Below are 24,208 nucleotides of genomic sequence, written 5' to 3' on the forward strand. Positions count from 1 at the left end.
TTAGGGGTTGGATAAGGTTTGTGAGATCCCGGGGGAATGGATTCTGAAGGGTAACAAATTAAAATTGGCAGTAAGAACGGCAAAAGTCGAGCAATTGTTGTTTCAGGACCATCCATTATGGGCTTGAGCAGACCTTCCCATACAATTCTGATAACTCTACCATTTCAACTTACAATATAATTTAAGAAAAAAATACCCTTTTCAAAAATATTTCCCATAAATACAAGTATTTTATCAACCAGCACATTTGAGTTCAGCCATATGTCACAGGCCGGCTCATAGCCTGTGGCAAAAATGAGGGGACGCGAACAACAGGTATAGGCCAATTAAAAAATGTTCTTTATTGTAAACAAAACTATTAACTTTAAACTAAGAAAAAGGAATGAGGTGTGGAAGTATCATAATGTAAGGTGTATGTAAAGGGCATGATGCGTGAATCTGTGTGTGTGAATGACAGTGAAAACTATGCAAAACTACAAAAGAACAAAACAGGTTCGCCACCTGGAGAGGAGAAAGAGAAAGTGAAAGAGAAAGAGAAGAGAGAGAAAGAGGATTAGTGACAGTTTAAATACTCTGATCCCAGTTGACTCCAATCAATAACGACCCTCCTCTGCCTGCAGGAGGAACCGCCCCTGCAACGCAGAGGAGCAGCCGTGACACATAGAACAAATATTATCTTTTTAGGGGGATGAAATTGAAGCCAGCTCTAATGCTGATTTGAAAAAGACAGATACTTTTACTTTTGTCAGGTTTAGTGTCCCAGATAAAGAAAAATATTTGATTTGAAAAAACGAATCATCAGGAGTAGGCCGTGCCATAAGTAAGTGAGTAAACATGACTAAGGAGTTAATCTGGGCAATTTTTCCGGTAATACAGGTATTTACCTCTCCATGGTTGCAGGATCCTGTCTATTTTTACAAGTATTATATTGAAATTCATTTTGGGGAGCTTATTTATATCTTTTGTGATATGAATGCCATGTATGTCTACTTCACCATCAGCCCATTTTATAGGTAAACTGTAGGGTAAGGTAAAATTTGTATTTTTTAAAGATCCAATACGTAATATTGTATACTTATCTTCAATGAGACATTGCAGGGATCTAGCTTGCGGACTTAATATAAAACTGGAGTCATTGGCATACATGGACACCTTTGTTTTTAAGCCTTGAATTTATAATCCTCTAATGTTATTGGATCTGATTTTAATAGCAAGCATTTAGATGGCCATAATGAATAGATATGGTGACAGTGGACACCCTTGTTTAACTCCTCTTGACAATTCAAAACCCTGAGAAGTACACGTTTAGTATTTTACACCTGGGGTTGCTATACATTATTTTGACCCATTTTATAAGAAAATAACAAAAATTGAAGAAAAACAATCAGCGCGTTTATAAATCAAATCCAGTCTTACTTTATCAAATGCCTTTTCAAAATCCGCTATAAATACCAGGCCTGGCTTCATAGATGTTTCATGTTTATTATTTCTAGTAGTTGTTGTAAATAATCTCCAATGTATCATCCATGTAAAAAAACCTGTCTGATCAGGATGAACAATACTTGGTAAAACCCTTTTAATTCTGAGTGCTATGCACTTCGCTAGTATTTTTGCATGACAATATTGAAATGTAAGGGGCCTCCAGTTTTTAGATATAAAGATCCAGTCTATTTGCCATCTGGGTCTTGTTTTAATAATAGAGAAATCAGACCTTCCTGCTCAGTACCTGACAGACTACCTTTTCTATAAGAGTAGTTAAAACAATCAAAAAATACTTGACATATGGGTATAAGTGTATCATCAAGCCCTGGGGTTTTTCCAGACTTAAAGGATTTTAAAGTTATTCCTCTCATTTGGCCTTCGCCTTTATCTTCCTGTACATGTGTTAATTTTCAATTTTCCATTTATAATATTTGGAAAGAATTCCTTACCGTAATCGTCATTGAGTGGGAGAGGATGAGACAGAAAAGAGAACATCTGCCTAAAATATTTAGCTCCCTCTTTTAAAAAATAATTTGGAGAATCAGATGTTTTCAGTAACGAGTTTCTGCAAATTATTTTTGTTAGCATTCATGTATTGGAGATTCAAGAAGAATTTTGTGCATTTTTCTCCATTTTCCATCCAGTTTGCTTTAATTTAGAAATAGATTGCATTAGATATTTCTTAAATAAGTTCCTCAAGTTCTTTTTGTTTTTCCTCTAACTTATTTTGCATCTCTGTAGTATAGTTTATTGCTATCTACCTGTACTATTAGTTAATGTATTTCCCTTGTTAGTCTTGTCTCATTCACCAGAAATGGCTTTTTATTTCACCAGGTAGGCCTGTTGAGAACAAGTTCTCATTTACAACTGCGACCTGGCCAAGATAAAGCAAAGCAGTGCGACAAAACAGATTTACACATGGGATAAACAAACGTACTTTCAATAACGCCATAGAAAAATCTATGTACAGTGTGTGCAAATGTAGTGAGATTAGGGAGGTAAGGCAATAAATAGGCCATAGAGGCGAAGTAATTACAATTTAGGTATTAAACACTGGAGTGATAGATGTGCAAGTAAAGATACTGGGGTGCAAAAGAGAAAATAAATAAATATCGGGATGAGGTAGTTGGGTGTGCCATTTACAGATGGGCTGTGTACAGGTACAGTGATCGGTAAAATGCTCTTACAGCTGATGCTTAAAGTCAGAGGGAGATAAGTCTCCAGCTTCAGTGATTATTGCAATTCGTTCCAGTCATTGGCAGCAGAGAACTGGAAGGAAAGGCGGCCAAAGCAGGTGTTGGCTTTGGGGATGACCAGTGAAATATACCTGCTGGAGTGCGTGTTACGGGTGGGTGTTGCTATGGTGACCAGTGAACTGAGATAAGGTGGGGCTTTACCTAGCAAAGACTTATAGATGACCTGGAGCCAGTGGGTTTGGCGACAGATATGTAGCGAGGGCCAGCCAATGAGAGCATACAGGTTGCAGTGCTGGGTAGTATATGGGGCTTTGGTAACAAAACAGATGGCATTGTGATAGACCTACATCCAATTTGATGAGTGTTGGAGGCAATTTTGTAAAGGACACCGAATTCAAAGATCGGTAGGATAGTCCGTTTTAGGAGGATATGTTTGGCAGCATGAGTGAAGGAGGCTTTGTTGTGAAATAGGAAGCCGATTCTAGATTTAATTTTGGATTAGAGATGCATAATGTGAGTCTGGAAGGAGGGTTTACAGTCTAGCCAGACACCTAGGTATTTATAGTTGTCCACATATTCTAAGTCAGAACCATCCAGAATAGTGATGCTAGTCAGGCAGGCAGCAATCAGTTGAAGAGCAAGCATTTAGTTTGACTAGCATTTTAAAATCAGTTGGAGGCCACAGAATGAGTGTTGAATGGCATTGAAGCTCATTGAGGTTTGTTGACACCGTGTCCGAAGGGCCAGATGTATACAGAATGGTGTCGTCTACATAGATGTGGATCAGAGAATCACCAGCAGCAAGAAAGAAAAGAGTCGGCCTGAGAATTGAACCATGAGGCACCCCCATAGAGACAGCCAGAGGTCCTAACAACAGGCCCTCCGATTTGACGAACTGAACTCTGAGAAGTATTTGGTGAATGAGGCAAGGCAGTCATTTGAGAAACCAAGGCTATTTAGTCTACCGATTAGAATGCGGTGATTGACAGAGTCGAAATCCTTGGCCAGGTCAATGAAGACAGCTGCACAGTATTGTCTGTTATCGATGGCGGTTATGATATCGTTTAGGACCTTGAGCGTGGCTGAGGTGCATCCATGACCCACTCTGAAACCAAATTGCATAGCGAAGAAGGTACGGTGAGATTCGGAATGGTCGGTAATCTGTTTGTTAACTTGGCTTTCAAAGATCTTAGAAAGACAGGGTAGGGTAGATATAGGTATATAGCAGTTTAGGTCAAGAGTGTCTCCTCCTTTGAAGAGGGGGATGACTGCGGCAGCTTTCTAATCTATGGGAATCTCAGACAATATGAAAGAGAGGTTGAACAGGCAAGTAATAGCGGTTGCAATAATTTCGGCAGATAATTTTAAAAAGAGAGGGTCCAGATTGTCTAGCCCAGCTGCTTTGTAGGGATCCAGATTTTGCAACTCTTTCAGAACATCAGCTGTCTAGACTTGGGAAAATTTCTGCGGGGGTGCAGAGCTGTTGGCCAGGTAGGAGTAGCCAGGTGGAAAGCAAGGCTAGTCGTAGAAAAATGCTTATTGAAATGATTGATTATGGTAGATTTATCAGTGGTGACACTATTTTCTAACCTCAGTGCAGTGGGAGGAGGTGCTCTTATTCTCCATGGACTTTAGTGTACCCAAACGTTTTGGAATTAGTGCTACAGGATGCTATTTTGTTTGAAAAAGCTAGCCTTATCTTTCCTAACTGACTGTGTCAGCTTCCTTACTTCCCTGAAAAGTTGCATATCACAGGGGCTATTCGATGCTAATGCAGTACGCCACAGGATGTTTGTGCTGGCTAAAGGCAGTCCAGTCTGGAGTGAACCAAGGGCTATATCTGTTCTTAGTTCTACATTTGAATAGGGCATGCTTATTTAAGATGGAGAGGAGAACACTTTTGCAGTGCAACCAGGCATCCTCTACTGACAGGATGAGGTCAATATCATTCCAGGATACCCGGGCCAGGTTGATTAGAAAGGCCTGCTCACTGAAGTGTTTTAGGAAGCGTTTGACAGTGATGAGGGGTGGTACCCATCATGGATACAGGTAGAGGATCGCGAAGATCCTGGCTGAAGACAGTAGAGATGTATTTACAGGGAAAGTTGGTCAGGATGATATCTATGAGGGTGCCCATGGTTACGGATTTAACAACACCCACCCATAGCACACGTTCCAGCAGGTATGTCACTGATGATCCCCAAAGCCAACACTTAATTTGGCCGCCTTTCCTTCCAGTTCTCTGCTGCCAGTGACTGGAACGAATTGCAAAAATCGCTGAAGTTTGAGACTTTTATTTCCCTCATCAACTTTAAACATCAACTATCTGAGCAGCTAACCGATCGCTGCAGCTGTCCTAATCCATCTGTAAATAGCCCACCCAATTTATCTACCTCATCCCCATACTATTTTTTTTATTTTATTTACTTTTCTGCTCTTTTGCACACCAGTATCTCTACTTGCACATCATCATCTGCTCATTTATCACTCCAGTGTCAATCTGCTAAATTGTAACTATTCGCTCCTATGGCCTATTTATTGCCTACCTCCTCATGCCTTTTGCACACACTGTATATAGACTTTCATTGATTTGTTTATTGTGTTATTGGCTTGTTTATTGTTTACTCCATGTGTATCTCTGTGTTGTTGTCTGTGTCACACTGCTTTGCTTTATCTTGGCCAGGTCGCAGTTGCAAATGAGAACTTGGTCTCAACTAGCCTACCTGGTTAAATAAAGGGGCAATTAATTCACATATGGTGTCCAGGGCACAGCTGGGGATGGTCAAAAACAATGCAATGGTGAGACTTGTTTCTGGAAAGGTGGATTTTTAAAAGTAGAAGCTCAAATTGTTTGGGCACAGACCTGGATAGTAAGACAGAACTCTGCAGGCTCTCTGAAGTAGATTGCAAATCCGCCCCCTTTGACAGTTCTATCTTGTCGGAAAATGTTGTAGTTGGGGATGGAAATTTCAGAACTTTTGGTGGCCTTCCTAAGCCAGGATTCAGACATGGCTAGGATATCAGGGAGTGTGAAAAGCAGTAAATAAAACAAACTTAGGGAGGAGGCTTCTGATGTTAACATGCATGAAACCAAGTCTTATACGGTTACAGAAGTCAACAAATGAGAGTGCCTGGCGCCTGGGAATAGGTGTGGTTCTGGGGGCTGCAGGGCCTGGGTTAACCTCTACATCACCAGAGGAGGAGTAGGATAAGGGTACGGCTAAAGGCTATAAGAACTAGTTGTCTAGTGCGTTGGGAACAGAATAAAAGTAGCTGATTTCTGGGGGTGGGGGGAATAAATTGAGGGCCTAATGTACAGACAAGGGTATGGTAGGATGTGAGTACAGTCGGTAGGATAGCACAAGTTAAGCCAGGTGAGGTCTCCCCGTGTGTGTGTGTGGGGACAAAAGACCTAAGGCCTGTAGGGCGGGCTGGGGGCCCTACAGTGAAATAAAATAATAACTAACCTAAACAGCAGTAGACAAGGCATATTGACATTAGGGAGAGGCATGTGTAACCGAGTGATCATAGGGTCCAATGAACAGCAATAGGTGGGTCAGGGAGCCGTTCAGTAGTCGCTACTTTGCTAGGCGAGCTGTAGACATAGCGAGCGGGCCGAGGCTAGCAGATGTGTCTACGGCGATGTCGCAACGGAAAAGCCTGTTGAAACCTCCTCAGATGATTCCGTTGGCAGACCAGTCGTGATGGATCGGCGAGGCTCCTTGTTGGCCAAAAGGGTCCAGGCCAATTAGCAAAATGTATTGTATCCCAATACTTAGCTGGTAGACCTCTTCAGCTAGCCGGGAGATAGCCTTGAGCTAGCCTCGAGCTAGGCCCATCTGGTGCTTGCTTTGGGACAGAGGAGTTAGCCAGCAGTAGCTACTCAAGTTGCAGCTAACTAACTGCGATGATCCGGTGTACTGGTCCAGAGCTTGCAGTAGGAATCCAGTAATGTGATCGAGAAAAAGCAGACCGATATGCTCTGGGTTGATATTGCACTCTACAGACTGGCAGGTATTGGCCGAGCTGAATCTGGCTGGTGTCCGTGTTCCCGGTTAAACAATTTAAAGGCAATGCTACCAAATACTAATTGAGTGTATGTAAACTTCGGACCCACTGGGAATGGGATGAAAGAAATAAAATTAAATAAATCACTCTACTATTATTCTGATATTTCACGTTCTTAAAATAAAGTGGTGATCCTAACTGACCTAAAACAGGGAATTTTTACTAGGATTAAATGTCAGGAATTGTGAAACTGAGTTTAAATGTATTTGGCTAAGGTGTATGTAAACTTCCGACTTCAACTGTAGCAATACATCAGAATCTGATATGGCCAGCCCTCCATCCAGTTCCCCGCTGTCAAAACATCCCAGGCAGTCCTTTAATTGGCAGACAGCAAGTTGTCTGGCATGCTGGACCCTGCAAGACCTGGAATGCACCACAACATAATCTCAGCCGCTTTACTCGGTGGACCGTGAATTCTGATGGCTGGACATCCATCATTACGCTTGTGACACCACTGACACATGTATTGTGTGTTGCGCAAACCCTCAACCTTCCGGCTCAAAGCCCAGCGCACTATCAACTCTGCCTCCATAGATATGCTGTTTGGTAGAGTCTATCTCTGCTTACAAAACAAGGTCACCACAATACAGAAAGATAATTTTTCAGTTTTTGATTTGTTAAAAAAGTTTGAAATATCCAATAAATGTCGTTCCACTTCATGATTGTGTCCCACTTGTTGTTGATTCTTCACAAAAAAATACAGTTTTATATCTTTATGTTTGAAGCCTGAAATGTGGCAAAAGGTCGCAAAGTTCAAGGGGGCCGAATACTTTCGCAAGGCACTGTATATATACAGTGTTGTAACAATGTACAAATGGTTAAAGTACACAAGGGAAAATAAATAAGCATAAATATGGGTTGTATTTACAATGGTGTTTGTTCTTCACTGGTTGCCCTTTTTTTGTGGCAACAGGTCACACATCTTGCTGCTGTGATGGCACACTGTGGTATTTCACCCAGTAGATATGGGAGTTTATCAAAATTGGGTTTGTTTTTGATTTCTTTGTGGATCTGTGTAATCTGAGGGAAATATGTGTCTCTAATATGGTCATACATTGGGCTGGAGGTTAGGAAGTGCAGCTCAGTTTCTACCTCATTTTGTGGGCAGTGTGCACATAGCCTGTCTTTTCTTGAGAGCCATGTCTACCTTCGGCGGCCTTTCTCAATAGCAAGACTATGCTCACTGAGTCCGTACATAGTCAAAGCTTTCCTTAAGTTTGGGTCAAGTCACAGTGGTCAGGTATTCTGCCACTGTGTACTCTCTGTTTAGGGCCTAATAGCATTCTAGTTTGCTCTGTTTTTTTGTTAATTCTTTCCAATGTGTCAAGTAATTATCTTTTTGTTTTCTCATGATTTGCTTGGGTCTAATTGTGCTGCTGTCCTGGGGCTCTGTGGGGTGTGTTTGTGTTTGTGAACAGAGCCCCAGGACCAGCTTGCTTAGGGGACTCTTCTCCAGGTTAATCTCTCTGTAGGTGATGGGTTTGTTATGGAAGGTTTGGGAATAACTTCCTTTTAGGTGGTTGTAGAATTTAAAGGCTCTTTTCTGGATTTTGATAATTAGTGGGTATCTGCCTAATTCTGCTCTGCATGCATTATTTGGTGTTCTACGTTGTACAGAGGATATTTTTGCAGAATTCTGCATGTAGTCTCAATTTGTCCCATTTTGTGAAATCTTGGTTGGTGATCGGACCCCAGATCTCACAACCATAAAGGGCAATGGGTTCTATGACTGATTCAAGTATTTTTAGCCAGATCCTAATTGGTATGTTGAATTTTATGTTCCTTTTAATACCTTAGAATGCCCTTTTTGCCTTGTCTCTCTCTGAGCAACAACCAATACAGGACATACCCAGATGCTCTCTCTCCTCCTAACAAAGAAACACTGGCTTATATCCAGCTGCAGAAGGAGTCTGTAATTGAAGACAGCTGTATCCCCTGACAAGGGGGCAGGGTCAGAGCTCCAATTAGCAATGTGGCCAACCAATCAGCTGCTTTGGACTTTGGAAGCCATTTTCTGAAATACACACATTAACACATACAAACCCACAACAACACAGAAACTGGGGAACGTAACACTGGTCTAATAACTCACTAACAAAGGATATGAAAAAAATGGGCACACGTGGCTTCATGCAGCTCTCGCTTTGATATCAAAACAAGCGCATCTACTCATGACCGCTCATACTGTTGTGTAAACACAGTCCAGTTCAAATTAAATGGCACAGATCCATATACGGCAATGGCCTATTTGCATATAGGCCTACTGCAGCTCTGATTGGTTATGCTGCACTGGTGTGTGTAGAGTATGGGCTGAGTCGTGAGTGTCAATGCAATAAAATCCTATTTCGATGCATTCTGCCTACAACAAGCATTGAAAGTGGCTAATATTGCATTGATCAGATCAAAATTGCCACAGTAAATGGTAATGTTGATAGTGTTAACAGGGAAAACTACAGAACAGTAGTCACCAACCTTTTCTGAGTCAAGATCACTTTGAGTCAAAATGCAAGCCGACATCTACCACTCAGATGTTGTATTTACACGACTTTAAAAAACGAAAGCTTATGCAACATTAACCAATTAAAAACTGTACTGTAGCAATGAGGTTTGTGCAGTAAGCTATAGACCCAATACATTATACATGCATATTGGCTTTGCTTGAATTCCCCTGCCAATGCATTGTTGTTGGGGCTGTTAAAAAAATATATATACTTCAAAATTTGAGGTAGGCTATATGATCAGACCAGTAATAGATCCGTTGTGAGGCACAGCTGAGTGAACATACATTTAAATAATTTCCTTTCTAACTTGTATTTTACTGGGCTGATAGTGACTGCATATGATGGTCAGTCTCAGTGGAGGGAGAGAGCAGGAGACTGAAGGTCCGCCTCTCAACCTCCCTCAGCTCTCCCTTTCCTCCACTGATACTGACCAAAAAAGGGACACCGTCTTCCAGCTGCTGGCAAAACTCATGTCACACCGCACTATTTCTGCCTCATGCACAAATTCATGTTGTTACTCCTATGAACAGAGAAAGAATTCCTTGATATTAAAAAAGACCCAAGCCTCTAATAATAACGCAAGACTATAGATAAACTTTCCTACACATTCATTACTGCTGAAGTGCTCATTGTAGTGCTGAGTGGAAATAAGAAGAACTCATATTTATAACAGTTCTTTGCTGTATTCGTAGACAGTCTCCCTCTAGTCATGGTTTTAAACTTTTTGAAAACCCACAGTATGAATTTTGCTTTAGCTTTCTTTTATGCCTGCTATATTCCTGCATTTTGCTTTAGCTTTCTTTTATGCCTGCTATATTCCTGCATACACGGTAATCTGAGCCATCTGATTGGCCAGCGGTAAACCTATAGTGCACTTGATTTGCTCTCTGGGGAGGCAGAGTTTCTACCTTCAGACACATGAAATGGTTCAAAATGGCAACAGTTGCTTACCCGGTGCACAGAGCAGCTGAATCGGGTGCACCTACCATCAACAATACAAAGAAAATAGGAACACAAGGCTTTATCGCTGGGTTTGTTACAGAAATGTTTGGTGATCGACTAGGAATGACTTTAGATCGACCAGTCTACTGCGATTGACCGGATGGTGACCACTGCTCTAGAAAGTTGAGTGAAGTTCTCTCTCTTTGGGCTAATATTTCTTCTCCCTGCACGGCAGTCTCGGGCTACTGCGCACCCAGTTTAGAGGGAACACTGAACTTGACCAGTCTACTGCGATTGACCGGATGGTGACCACTGCTCTAGAAAGTTGAGTGAAGTTCTCTCTCTTTGGGCTAATATTTCTTCTCCCTGCACGGCAGTCTCGGGCTACTGCGCACCCAGTTTAGAGGGAACACTGAACTTGACCAGTCCACCACGATTGACCAGATGGTGACCACTGCTGATGTCCAAGGCATTCCTCCCTCCACTGAGACTGACCTGGGGAATAGTTACAGGTGAGAGGAGGGGGGAATGAATGAGCCAATTGTAAACTGGGGATGATTAGGTAGCCATGATGATATGAAGGACAGATTGGGAATTTAGCCAGGACACCAGGGTTAACACCCCTACTCTTACAATAAGTGCCATTCAATCTTAAACTTCTTAGTGATCCCTTCGTGCGCAGCGCGCCAAATTCAAAAACAGAAATACTCATAATAATAATTCATACAAGTGTTATACATCGGTTTAAATATGAATTTCTTGTTAATCCAGCCAGTGTCAGATTTCAAAAAGGCTTTACCGCGAAAGCAAACCATGCTATTATCTGAGGAGAGCACCCCATCAAACAAACACATGAAAATCATATTTCAACCCGCCAGGCGCGACACAAAAGTCAGAAATAACAATATAATTCATGCCTTACCTTTGAAGATCTTCTTCTGTTGGCACTCCAATATGTCCATTAAACATCACAAATGGTTGTTTTGTTCAATACATTCTGTTGTTGTATCCCCAAAATGTCAATTTATTTGGCGCGCTTGATTTAGAAAATACACCGGTTCCAACTCGCGCAACATGACTACAAAGTATCGAATAAGTTACCTGTAAACTTGATCCAAACATTTCAAACAACTTTCCTTGTCCAATTTGAGGTATTTTTAAACGTAAATAATCGATCAAATTTCAGACGGAATAAACTGTGTTCAATACCGGACAAAAGAAAATTGGAGCGAGCTTTCAGGTCGAACGGCCCAACCACAACAGTACACTTGGCTATCCACCCAGATAGGAAATGGCTACTTCATTTCTCAAAGGAAAAATATCAACCAATTTCTAAAGACTGTTGACTTCTAGTGGAAGCGATAGGAACTGCAAGCAAGTGCCTTAGAAATCTAGATCCACATAGAACACCCATTGAAAAGAGAGTGACCTCAAAAAGAAAAATTCCTGGATGGTTTGCCCTCGAGGTTTCGCCTGCCGTATAAGTTATGTTATACTTACAGACATAATTCTAACAGTTTTAGAAGCTTTAGAGTGTTTTCTATCCAAATGTACCAATTATATGCATATCCTAGCTTCTGGGCCTGAGTAGCAGGCAGTTTACTTTGGGCACACTTTTCATCCAAATGTTAAAATAGTGCCCTCTAGCCTTAAGAAGTTAAGTGGCCACAGAGTCAGGACACCTGTTTAACGTCCCATCCGAAAGACTTCACCCTACACAGGGCAATGTCCCCAATCACTGCCCTGGGGCATTGAGATATTCTTTTAGACCAGAAGAAAGGGTGCCTGATACTGACCCTCCAACACCACTTCCAGCAGCATCCGGTTTCCCATTCAGGGACTGACCAGGACCAACCCTGCTTAGCTTCAGAAGCAAGCTAGCAGTGGGATGCAGGGTAGTATGCTGCTGGAGAGGAAAGAGAGACTCAAGTCCATTGTGGCATCATCCATAAAGCAGTAGTTGGAGTATTTTGCTGAGTAGCCAGGGCTGTCGGGAACAGCCATCCCGCATACACATCAACGGCGATTCCTCCTTGTGTCTGGACTAGGGCTGTTGCTGTGACCGTATTACTGCCACACCTGCAGCCATGAGTCATTCCACGTGACTCCCATTTCCTCTTATGCATTCTACCTAGTCAAAAATTCCTATAGAACTTCAATTTAAAAAATCCCATTACAATCCAAAAGAAAATCCTATCAGGTTTTGGAACCTATCCTGTAGGGTTTTATACTACAAGATAGAATCCTATTGGACCCATCCTACACAATTTAATCCTATAAGATTGGTTCCAAAATCTGATAGGGTTTTTCTATTAGATTCTTGTTCCAGTCCAATAGGACAGGTTCCAAAATCTGATTTTTCAGTAACACTTCACTTGACACCCAGCGTCATAACATGTTATGACATGGTCATAACTATGTCATAATATGTAAGAACAGCTGACATAACATGTCATAACACTGTCATGACCCATATATTTACACCTGTTGTGACATATTTTGCATTGTTTTATTGCTGGTTATGACCCCTACATAACTGTCAAAACCCACATTTATTCAAATGTGTTTTTGCCTTGCCAAGAACTTTCCTTTCGTTTTAAAGTTTGTTTTTAAGTCCGTTGTTGTAATGAAGCCTTTACAGGCATGTTTTTGTCATCATATTTTAAATAACTTGTAGAAAATACACTTTGACAAGAAGCATTATGACCATCATAATCATACAAGCCATATAGGCCTATCACGTACATGCCCTTATTGTCAGTCATCAGTCACAAAGAGGGTCTCTTGTGCTGCTCCGGAAATCTGCTCCTGCATTCATCCCAGTTATCAGCAACAGAGCAGTGGTAGTGGGGTAGGTGCATGTCTGAAATCAACATGTGCACAATTACAATGACAATTTAATATGTTTCAAATAACATAAACATACTGTTGACAAGTAGGCTATGGTGTAATGGAATGTTATGCCTCGTGTGGTAGGTTTTGACACTCTTATGTAGGGGTCATTTTTTAAAACATTTTTTATTTCACCTTTATTTAACCAGGTAGGCTAGTTGAGAACAAGTTCTCATTTGCAACTGCGACCTGGCCAAGATAAAGCATAGCAGTGTGAACAGACAACACAGAGTTACACATGGAGTAAACAATTAACAAGTCAATAACACAGTAGGAAAAAAAAGGGGAGTCTATATACATTGTGTGCAAAAGGCATGAGGAGGTAGGCAAATAATTACAATTTTGCAGATTAACACTGGAGTGATAAATGATCAGATGGTCATGTACAGGTAGAGATATTGGTGTGCAAAAGAGCAGAAAAGTAAATAAATAAAAACAGTATGGGGATGAGGTAGGTAAAAATGGGTGGGCTATTTACCGATAGACTATGTACAGCTGCAGCGATCAGTTAGCTGCTCAGATAGCAGATGTTTGAAGTTGGTGAGGGAGATAAAAGTCTCCAACTTCAGCAATTTTTGCAATTCGTTCCAGTCACAGGCAGCAGAGAACTGGAACGAAAGGCGGCCAAATGAGGTGTAGGCTTTAGGGATGATCAGTGAGATACACCTGCTGGAGCGCGTGCTATGGATGGGTGTTGCCATCGTGACCAGTGAACTGAGATAGGGCGGAGCTTTACCTAGCATGGACTTGTAGATGACCTGGAGCCAGTGGGTCTGGCGACGAATATGTAGCGAGGGCCAGCCGACTAGAGCATACAAGTCGCAGTGGTATAAGGTGCTTTAGTGACAAAACGGATGGCACGGTGATAAACTGCATCCAGTTTGCTGAGTAGAGTGTTGGAAGCAATTTTGTAGATGACATCGCCGAAGTCGAGGATCGGTAGGATAGTCAGTTTTACTAGGGCAAGTTTGGCGGCGTGAGTGAAGGAGGCTTTGTTGTGGAATAGAAAGCCGACTCTTGACTTGATTTTCGATTGGAGATGTTTGATATGAGTCTGGAAGGAGAGTTTACAGTCTAGCCAGACACCTAGGTACTTATAGATGTCCACATATTCAAGGTCGGAACCATCCAGGGTGGTGATGCTGGTCAGGCGTGCGGGTGCAGGCAGCGAACGGTTGAAAAGCATGCATTTGGTTTTACTAGCGTTTAAGAGCAGTTGGAGGCCACGGAAGGAGTGTTGTATGGCATTGAAGCTCGTTTGGAGGCTAGATAGCACAGTGTCCAAGGACAGGCCGGAAGTATATAGAATGGTGTCACCTGCGTAGAGGTGGATCAGGGAATCGCCCGCAGCAAGAGCAACATCATTGATATATACAGAGAAAAGAGTCGGCCCGAGGATTGAACCCTGTGGCTCATAACCAGACTTAAAATAATGCAATCTATAGCGCATTCGGAAAGTATTCAGACCCCTTGACTTTCTCCACATTTTGTTACATTACAGCTTCATTCTAAAAATGTATTTAAAAAATATATATCCTCATCAATTTACACACAATACCCCATAATGACAAAGCAAAAACAGATTCAGAAATTTTTGCAAATGTATTAAAAAATAAAAAACAAATATCACATTTACATAAGTATTGAGAACCTTTACTCAGTACTTTGACAACCTTGAGTATTCCACAAGTTACCACCGGCTAAAGCTATGACGGTGATATGCCTATTTACTCTGTTTAATCTCTCAGCGCAATCCACTGTCTCATCAGCCCAGCCAGGCAATTTATAAACTTGATCTCCACTATAAAAACCACCTAGACATTATATCCCATTTATTTTAGACTAACATTTGATTTTCAACAAAAAAGAGTTGTATAAACCTTGCTGTCTGTCTCTCTGACATTTGCAACATTGTTTCCATATTGAAATTCGGTCTCCAGCTGTCTCATAGTAATGAACTTGGGAGTCGAGACGAGACAGAAAAGCAGGCAGCTTTTCTCAGCTAGTCGAAATTATGAATCAGCTGGCATTATTTTTATGGATATATACAAAGAAATGTGAATAGAAAACAGGTCAAACGAAACTCAGCTAGTTTGCTGTCTTTCCAGCTTCAGTTTGACGTGATTGTGTTAGTTGTGTTGTTGGCTAGCTCCTCTGAACAACAGTGTCCTGATGAGAAAGCACATTTTCTATGTGCAAAATGGCGTATCATAAGCTCATGGTTATGGATGTATGTAAATAAATGTAGCTAAAAACAGCTTAAACACAAATGCAGCTATTTTGCTGTTATTCTGTCTGCAATGTTTGACATGACTGTAAGTTAGCCGTAGTTGGCTAGCTAGCAAGCAATAAGAACATTTGCCAGCCAGTGTGGCAATGGAACATTTAGAACGAACGACCAGCCTACATGGGTAACGACCCTATATTTATGTTGGGACTATATCTTTATCTTGTGGAAGGATGAAATAGTATGAATAAATTAATCAAAATAACATTTTTTAATGAAAATATGTAAATCATTATTTGATGCGTTGGTACTGTTTGCCGGCCCGAGATGAACCCGTGCCCATATATCCTCCAAAAAAAACGGCTTCTCTGGCATTATCAATTAATTTATATTCTACTACCGCAGAAAATAAATAATACCTACAACTGTTTTGTAGGCCTCCCCCTCCATGTCTGTCTGGGGCGTATTCAGTACGTTGACCATCAGGTGCAGGACAGCAGACTCAGTGGCATATGGGTGGGTGATCATGATGATGTCTGGAATATAGGCAGAGGTTCAGAGAGGAGAGAAAACTAGTTAGGGATTAGGGATTGTGGCGTACCGCAGGTTGGCCACCAGGGGGAGATTTGTCGAGGCCTGGTGACAGATGGAGTCGACATCACGCGGCGATGGGTCTCTCTGCTGGACGTGCCAGGTCTCGAAGGGCTCTCCGGCCAGGACTAATTGGGGCTGATTGTGGTTGGTGAGTAATCAAGGGGCTGATTGCTCACCAGCTGGACAAGTACCACAAAGCTGCCAAAAGGGCAGCATATGGGGGTGGGGACTGGGGAAGAGAGGTTACTTCTGTATAGTCATGCTCAGTACAAGAGATAAAAGAGGGAGTTTAGTTTTGTTCCCCACAGGATACAGCAAGACCCCGGAGCACAGAAGATGATATGCTGGAGGACCTATTATTTTCCCTTTGTTTAAAAAAATAAAGAAAGAGCCGTAAAACCGAGCTAATACAATAATGTCCGTGTCTGATTTGTGTAAATTTCTAAGCAAACAGCTGGAGGCAGGACTTTCTCCTATAGGGCTCCATTTTTATGGAATGGTCTGCCTCCCCATGTGAGAGACGCAGACTCGGTCTCAACCTTTAAGTCTTTACTGAAGACTCCTCTCTTCAGTGGGTCATATGATTGAGTGTAGTCTGGCCCAGGAGTGTGAAGGTGAACGGAAAGGCTCTGAAGCAACGAACTGCCCTTGCTGTCTCTGCCTGGCCGGTTCCCCTCTCTCCACTGGGATTCTCTGCCTCTAACCCTATTACAGGGGCTAAGTCACTGGCTTACTGGTGCTCTTTCATGCCGTCCCTAGGAGGGGTGCATAACTTGAGTGGGTTGAGTCACTGACGTGATCTTCCTGTCTGGGTTGGTGCCCCTCCTTTGGTTGTGCTGTGGCGGAGATCTTTGTGGGCTATACTCCACCTTCTCTCATGATGGTAAGTTGGTTGTTGAAGATATCCCTCTAGTGGTGTGGGGGCTGTGCTTTGGCAAGGTGGGTGGGGTTATATCCTTCCTGTTTGCCCTGTCCGGGGGTATCATTGGATGGGGCCACAGCGTCTCCTGACACCTCCTGTCTCAGTCTCCAGTATTTATGCTGCAGTAGTTTGTGTCGGGGGGCTAGGGTCAGTTTGTTATATCTGGAGTACTTTTCCTGTCTTATCCGGGGTCCTGTGTGAATTTAAGTATGCTCTAATTCTCTCTTTCTTTCTCTCTCTCGGAGGACCATGCCTCAGAACTACCTGGCATGATGACTCCTTGCTGTTCCCAGTCCACCTGGCCATGCTGCTGCTCCAGTTTCAACTGTTCGGCCTGCAGCTATGGAACCCTGACCTGATCACCGGACGTGCTACAAGACCTGCTGTTTTCAACTCTCTAGAGACAGCAGGAGCGGTAGAGAAACTCCTAATGATCGGCTATGAAAAGCCAACTGACATTTACTCCTGAGGTGCTGACTTGCTGCACCCTTGACAACTACTGTGATTATTATTATTTGACCATGCTGGTCATTTATGGACATTTGAACATCTTGGCCATGTTCTGTTATAATCTCCACCCGGCACAGCCCGAAGAGGACTGGTCACCCCTCATAGCCTGGTTCCTCTCTAGGTTTCTTCCTAGGTTTTGGCCTTTCCAGGGAGTTTTTCCTAGCCACCGTGCTTCTACACCTGCATTGCTTGCTGTTTGGGGTTTTAGGCTGGGTTTCTGTACAGCACTTTGAGATATCAGCTGATGTAAGAAGGGCTATATAAATACATTATATTTGAGGGCACCTTGCATTGAATTGCCAGGCTCGAGAGGAGAGCATGCCAAGTGTGTGAAAAGCGGTTCGAGAGGAGAGCATGCAAAGTGTGTGCAAAGCTGTCATCAAGGCAAAGGGTGGCTACTTTGAAGAATCTCAAATATATTTGAATTTGTTCAACACTTTTTTGGTTACTACATGATTCCATATGTGTAACTTCATAGTTTTGCCTTCACTATTATTTTACAATGTAGAAAATAGTAAAAATAAAAACCCTGGAAAGAATAGGTGTCAACTTTTGACTGGCACTGTATATATACACATATATAGTATATATTTTTTACTTTCTATGTCCATGAGTTTCTATTAGATAGACCATATGCACAAAGAGAAAATAGCCTAATTAATCAATCAAATCTATTTAACAATGCCATTATTTCAATTAACTCTGCAACTCTTCCAACTATTGATTTTTTCCACAATTGCCACCATTTGTGCCAAAACATTTAAAACAAAGCCATATTGACATTGTCAAATGTGTAAAACAAAGGATATTTCATGTTGAAATCCTATTAAACCCCAACGGTATTCACCAAGTTAATGGTTTATATTTAGGATAAAGTTTTACAGCTTAGTCATTCTACTATTTTTGTAATAATCTTGAGGGCCAGAGATAATTAGACACCTGTCCGAAACTCAAGTACCCAAAAAGGAAACTAGATGTCATGTGATACATTTACATTTTTTTTACGTTTGCAAAGGTTACCAGCAATATACCATTTGAAACCCTGTAAGACAATCGAAAACAAATCTCAATTAAACTTGGTACATAAAATGATAATCAGATAAGGCATTGAAGACATAATAGCCTACCACTTAGCTCATTCAAATCACATAACATGTCATGCAGAACTACTGATGTAAAATGATTTTCTAATTTGCTGTGTAACTCGTAGAGTATATGAGCGGAGTAGAGCGTGCCCAATTTGACTGAAGCGAGAGTGAGTTTTCCCAAAGGCTGGATCGTCGCCTTCTCGTCCGCTCCAATTTAACTCCAGTATTGCTCAATTCACTTCACTTGCTCAGGGCATGCCCGGGCCCAGCATGCATTTAAAGTCTACTTGTGTGCTGCTATAGCCCCTTGCTTTAGCTACTGTCATGGAGTTCGTTAAATATTATCATAAAGAAACTGATCAAAACATACAGGTGCAAAATCAAGGTGACTTACAAAAATGAGGACCAAGAGCAAGAGAGGGAGTGCGGTGATGTCGTGTCCACAACTAAATAATTATTGTGGAATTTGAAGACACGCACCCCGAAAGCATGATGGTGTCCTACGTGCACATGCTAACGGAAAGGAGCTTGATGGGTTGCTAGTGTTATTGTAGAAAATGATTTAGAAACAACAAAAATATGTTCTTAAAAGTAGAGTTCATTTTCATTCTATTATCTACACAATAGGCCTGACATGTTACCTCTTTCAATAAGCTTTCCGTTTTGATAGGGTTATTTTGGCTAAAAATCTTTAGGTCTACCTAAAAAATATATATCCGTATTAATGCTTAGCCTGGCAAGATTGGCCTGAAGGGTGTTTAGCATCACCACTGGCTCTGCAAGCGCGGAGAAGGTATTCGCCGCTGCTGGCCTGCTCTCTAGCCTGAAGCCACAGACGTCGGCCACTCACGTTTCTAAAAGTTCATTTTAAGTCACAGCCTATATTCGCAATGTCTAGACTATAATGATTTAAAACAATGTTTAGAAATGCTGAGCGCTTAATATTCCTGCCAGCCTAGTGTGTCACGCTCGCAAATGGTAAAATAAATCATATGTATTTGCACGCTATAGCCTTGAAATAATATAGCGTAAAACGTCCGGGGTACGCCAAAGAAAAATGTGATTCGCATTTTCAAACAGTCCCATTTAGATTTTCCAACGGGGCTATACATTTGGGTGATGTTTTTCTCTCGCCCGACTAGCGTCGTTTCACTGCCCAAAATAAAATTAAACCATCTAGTGCTCAGCGAAATAACACTGTCAAATAATGACCATCCAATCACATTAACCGTCACTCTCTCGTGGGAAACCTTCACTCTTGCGTAGACATTTAGAAACGAAACATGCCAATTTGAAAAATAAGCCACGGGAGTTTTTTGAGCGACAATTAGGACGACTTTCGAGGAATAAACATGTATAAAATCAACAGATACCATTAATAAAAGGGGGCTAGAAGTGTCTTATATGGTGAGCTACTGAGTGGCTAGGACAGGCAAGCCCCATACGATTGTGGAGGACTTAAGTCTTCCTGCTGCCGCTGATATGGCTGGGACAATGCCCCAAAAAATTAGACAGACAATTCCTTCATCAAACAACACCGTTGCACGACACATCAGTGACATTGCAGGAGATGATTTGAAACAATTACTGCTTGCATACAACCCAGTGAATTCTATGCTTTACAGCTGGATGAGTCAACAGACGTGGCGGGCCTGGCACAGCTTCTGGTAGATGTCTGACATCCTCTTCTGCAGACTACTGGAAACCAGGACAACAGGAGAGGATATTTTTAAGTACTGGACAGCTTTGTGACATCAAATGGAAAAAAATAAAAAGTGGTCAAGATGTGTTGGTATATGTACTGATGGCGCAAAAGCCATGACAGGGAGACATAGTGGAGTGGTAACGCATGTGCAAGCAGGCTCTTGCTGCCTATGGAATGCCTGACAGCAAACTCTTGTGTATTTTCTGCATTATGCAATGATATGGGCAGTGAAATTGCAACAAGCGGTTCTGTTTAAATTGAATTTATATCAGAAGCCACTGCCATATTTCTGGACAGGGCTGCGCTCAGAGTATCCTGCCTTGGCAAATTGTGCATGTTAAGAGACTGATGCCCTTTGCAACCACTTACCTATGTGAGAGTGGATTCTCAGCCCTCACTAGCATGGAAACTAAAATACAGCACAGACTGTGTGTGGAAAATGATTTAAGACCGAGACTCTCTCCAATACAACATTGCAGTTATGTTCATACTTTCAAGCACACCCTGAGTTATTCACAATTTTTGATGGATAAATAAGGTTTTATATGTAAGAAGGCTAAATAAAGAGCAACATTATTGACTATTATTATTTGTGCCCTGGTCCTATAAGAGCCCTTTGTCACTTCCCACGAGCAGGGTTGTGACAAAAACTCATTCTCATTCTTATGTTTAATAAATGTATCGTATAGTGTGTGGTAGGCTTACAATGATGGCAAAAAAACATTTGAGAGTGCACTGACCCTGGTGTTAGAGAGGTGTGCAGCTGGAGGTTGAATGTTTGAAGGGGTACGGGACTATAAAAAATGTCTGGGAACCACTGGCCTAAATAATTAATTTCCATTCCTTCCTAGACTACCTATCTGGCTTCTGACCTATTTAGAGTGTTCAGATGTTGTTTAATACGACTTGTAGCCTATTTGAAATAAGCGCTTCTTACAGTCATGTTTATTAAAATACATTTGATTCAAATCATAAAGTTTGATTTCAAAAGCAAATGGTAGGTCCAGGTAGTCACAAAAATAGATGGGTGTTGGTGAAATGGTGATTTGAAAGAATGGAGTAAATTTTGAGCAGGTTTAAAAAAAAATGTTTTTATCTTCCTGTGTTTGAGGATGTTTTTTGCAGTGTGGTCAGAAAGGATGTGGAGCGCTGGCTGAGTGCGCGATAAGAGTTACTTCCGACCGCTACACTCTGCTCATATACTCTGTACTCTTACCAATAAAGATTTTGCTCAGGGAGTGTGTGAGAAAACTCTTCTTGGTCCATTTCCTTCCTTTCATGTTGAAGTTGCTCATCAGTTCATTGGTCATCAGCCTAGTAAGAGAAGACTGTTACCCATCAAATACCAGTCACAGAAAGAGAGATTTACACAGGAGTACAACAGTATTTTAGGCAGTGTGTGTCCACCTCTCCATCACTTCGGTGACATTGTCCCTCAACGTGTTCCCACCGATCCTACTCAGGAACTGTTTCTGAAAAACTTTTTTTTTTTTTTAACTACCAAAAAATGTATTATTCAATATGTATTGGAGTTACACCTACAACTTTAAGTGGAGGTAAATTCATTGATGCCAGTTTGTCATTCTATGCTTCTCTGCAGATCCACATACCATCTGGGCAGCTACCTCCGGAGTCTCTAGAACTCTCTCCAGGTTGGCCACGTCTTCCAGGATTCTACACACATCAAACTGGAAGTCTGTTCCAGGTCCAGAACCCTCAGCAGAATCCCAGTGTTACAAAACTCTCACCCATCCTACCAGCACCTTCACTGACTGACTGATGTCCACCAGCAGACCCAGGACCAGCTCCTGGAACTCTGGAGGAGTCAGAATGTGGTACAGTGGAATGGTATCTTTATGGGTCATTTTCCCAGATCCTGATTAAACCTAAACCTGGACTGAAAAGCATGCTCAATGGAAATGGCTTTTAAACATGGAATAGGCTTAATGTGGTTCCGTGACACAGGCCCTAAGCATTTCTGTGTAACTGACCAGATTGAAGAAATAAACGTTATACTCACGGTCATTTGGAAGAGGAAAAATTTTGGGTTGGATTCAAAAGTTTTCCGATCATATCCCGTCCACTAAAAACACACAAATTATTTTTCATATGGAGGACATTTCATTCCACAGCACTTCTTATCTATCTGCTTTGGCATTGGTAGTGCCGAGGTTACATTCTTCAGCAGCAGCACATACCTTAGGTATGTTCCCTCTCTGCACTGTGAGGGAGGAAAAACTGCATCCCCTAAAAAAAGCAAGAGTGGAATTAGCAAGGAAGTAAATCACATACTTATGTATTCTCTTCAACTATATACAATAAAACGTGTCAAGTATTAATATGTATTATTAAACATATCAATACCCTCATATGGGGAACATTCACACAGTCCCATTAGACTGTGCCAGTCTTACATGAGGTAGAAGAGTGAGGTCCACCCTCTATGAGGTAGCTCTCCTTGTTGAATGAGTCGTCAAGGCTTGAATAACACAAAAGAGGCTGATCAGAACACATACAGTTGAAGTTGGAAGTTTACATACACTTAGGTTGGAGTCATTAAAACACGATTTTCAACCACTCCACAAATTTCTACTTAACTATAGTTTTGGCAAGTCGGTTAGGACATCTACTTTATGCATGACAAGTAATTTTTCCAACAATTGTTTACAGATTATTTCACTGTATCACAATTCCAGTGGGTCAGAAGTTTACATACACTAAATTGACTGTGCCTTTAAAAAACAGCTTGGAAAATTACAGAAAATTGTGTCATGGCTTTAGAAGTTTCTGATAGGCTAATTGACATCATTTGAGTCAATTGGAGGTGTACCTGTGGATGTATTTCAAGGACAAGCATCAAACTCAGTGCTGCTTTGCTTGACATCATGGGAAAATCAAAATAAATCAGCCAAGACCTCAGAAAAAAATTGTAGACCTCCACAAGTCTGGTTCATCCTTGGGAGCAATTTCCAAACGCCTGAAGGTACCACGTTCATCTGTACAAACAATAGTACTCAAGTATAAACACCATTGGACCACGCCGCCGTCATACCGCTCAGGAAGGAGACGCGTTCCGTCTTCTAGAGATGAACGTACTTTGGTGCGAAAAGTGCAAATCAGTCCCAGAACAACAGCAAAGGACCTTGTGAAGATGCTGGAGTTAACAGGTACAAAAGTATCTATATCCACAGTAAAACGAGTCCTATATCGACATAACCTGAAAGGCCACTCAGCAAGGAAGAAGCCACTGCTCCAAAACCGCCATAAAAAAGCCAGACTACGGTTTGCAACTGCACATGGGGACAAAGATCGTACTTTTTGGAGAAATGTCCTCTGGTCTGATGAAACAGAAATAGAACTGTTTGGCCATAATGACCATCGTTATGATTGGAGGAAAAAGGGGGAGGCTTGCAAGCCGAAGAACACCATCCCAACTGTGAAGCACAGGGGTGGCAGCATCATGTTGTGGGGGTGCTTTGCTGCAGGAGGGACTGGTGCACTACACAAAATAGATGGCATCTGAGGTTGGAAAATTACGTGGATATATTGAAGCAACATCTCAAGACATCAGTCAGGAAGTTAAAGCTTGGTCACTAATGGGCCTTCCAAATGGACAATGACCCCAAGCATACTTCCAAAGTTGTGGCAAATGGCTTAAGGACAACAAAGTCAAGGTATTGGAGTGGCCATCACAAAGCCCTGACCTCAATCCCTCAGAAAACTTGTGGGCAGCACTGAAAAAGTGTGTGCGAGCAAGGAGGCCTACAAACCTGACTCAGTTACACCAGCACTGTTAGGAGCAATGGGCCAAAATTCAACCAACTTATTGTGGGAAGCTTGTGGAAGGCTACCCGAAACGGTTGACCCAAGTTAAACAATGCTACCAAATACTAATTGAGTGCATGTAAACTTCTGACCCACTGGGAATGTGATGAAAGAAATAAAAGCTGAAAGAAATACATTTCATATTCTTAAAATAATGTGGTGATCCTAACTGACATAAAACAAGGATTACATTTCAGGAATTGTGAAAAACTGAGTTGAAATGTATTTGGCTGAGGTGTATGTCAACTTCTGACTT

General features: G+C 41.7%; 1 long non-coding RNA gene across 6 annotated transcripts; it reads right to left on the reverse strand.

The window, feature by feature from the left end:
- Positions 1-318: 318 nt before the first annotated feature.
- On the reverse strand, positions 319-22,734 carry LOC112254165. 6 transcript variants are annotated; one of them, XR_002954120.2, is made up of 6 exons: positions 22,542-22,734; positions 22,326-22,374; positions 22,148-22,210; positions 21,344-21,943; positions 15,732-15,844; positions 319-501 (listed from the first exon to the last, which is right to left on the reverse strand). It is a non-coding gene; the product is annotated as an uncharacterized LOC112254165 (long non-coding RNA). The 6 variants fall into 6 exon arrangements; XR_006083714.1 differs by lacking the exon at positions 319-501 and having other exon boundaries at positions 14,809-15,844; positions 21,344-21,441; positions 21,738-21,943; positions 22,542-22,732; XR_002954121.2 differs by lacking the exons at positions 319-501; positions 15,732-15,844 and adding an exon at positions 18,320-20,120 and having other exon boundaries at positions 21,344-21,441; positions 21,738-21,943; positions 22,542-22,731.
- Between the last annotated feature and the right edge of the window lie 1,474 nt (positions 22,735-24,208).

The sequence above is a fragment of the Oncorhynchus tshawytscha genome, linkage group LG07, assembly GCF_018296145.1.
Source record: "Oncorhynchus tshawytscha isolate Ot180627B linkage group LG07, Otsh_v2.0, whole genome shotgun sequence".
Classification (NCBI taxonomy): Eukaryota; Metazoa; Chordata; class Actinopteri; order Salmoniformes; family Salmonidae; genus Oncorhynchus; species Oncorhynchus tshawytscha.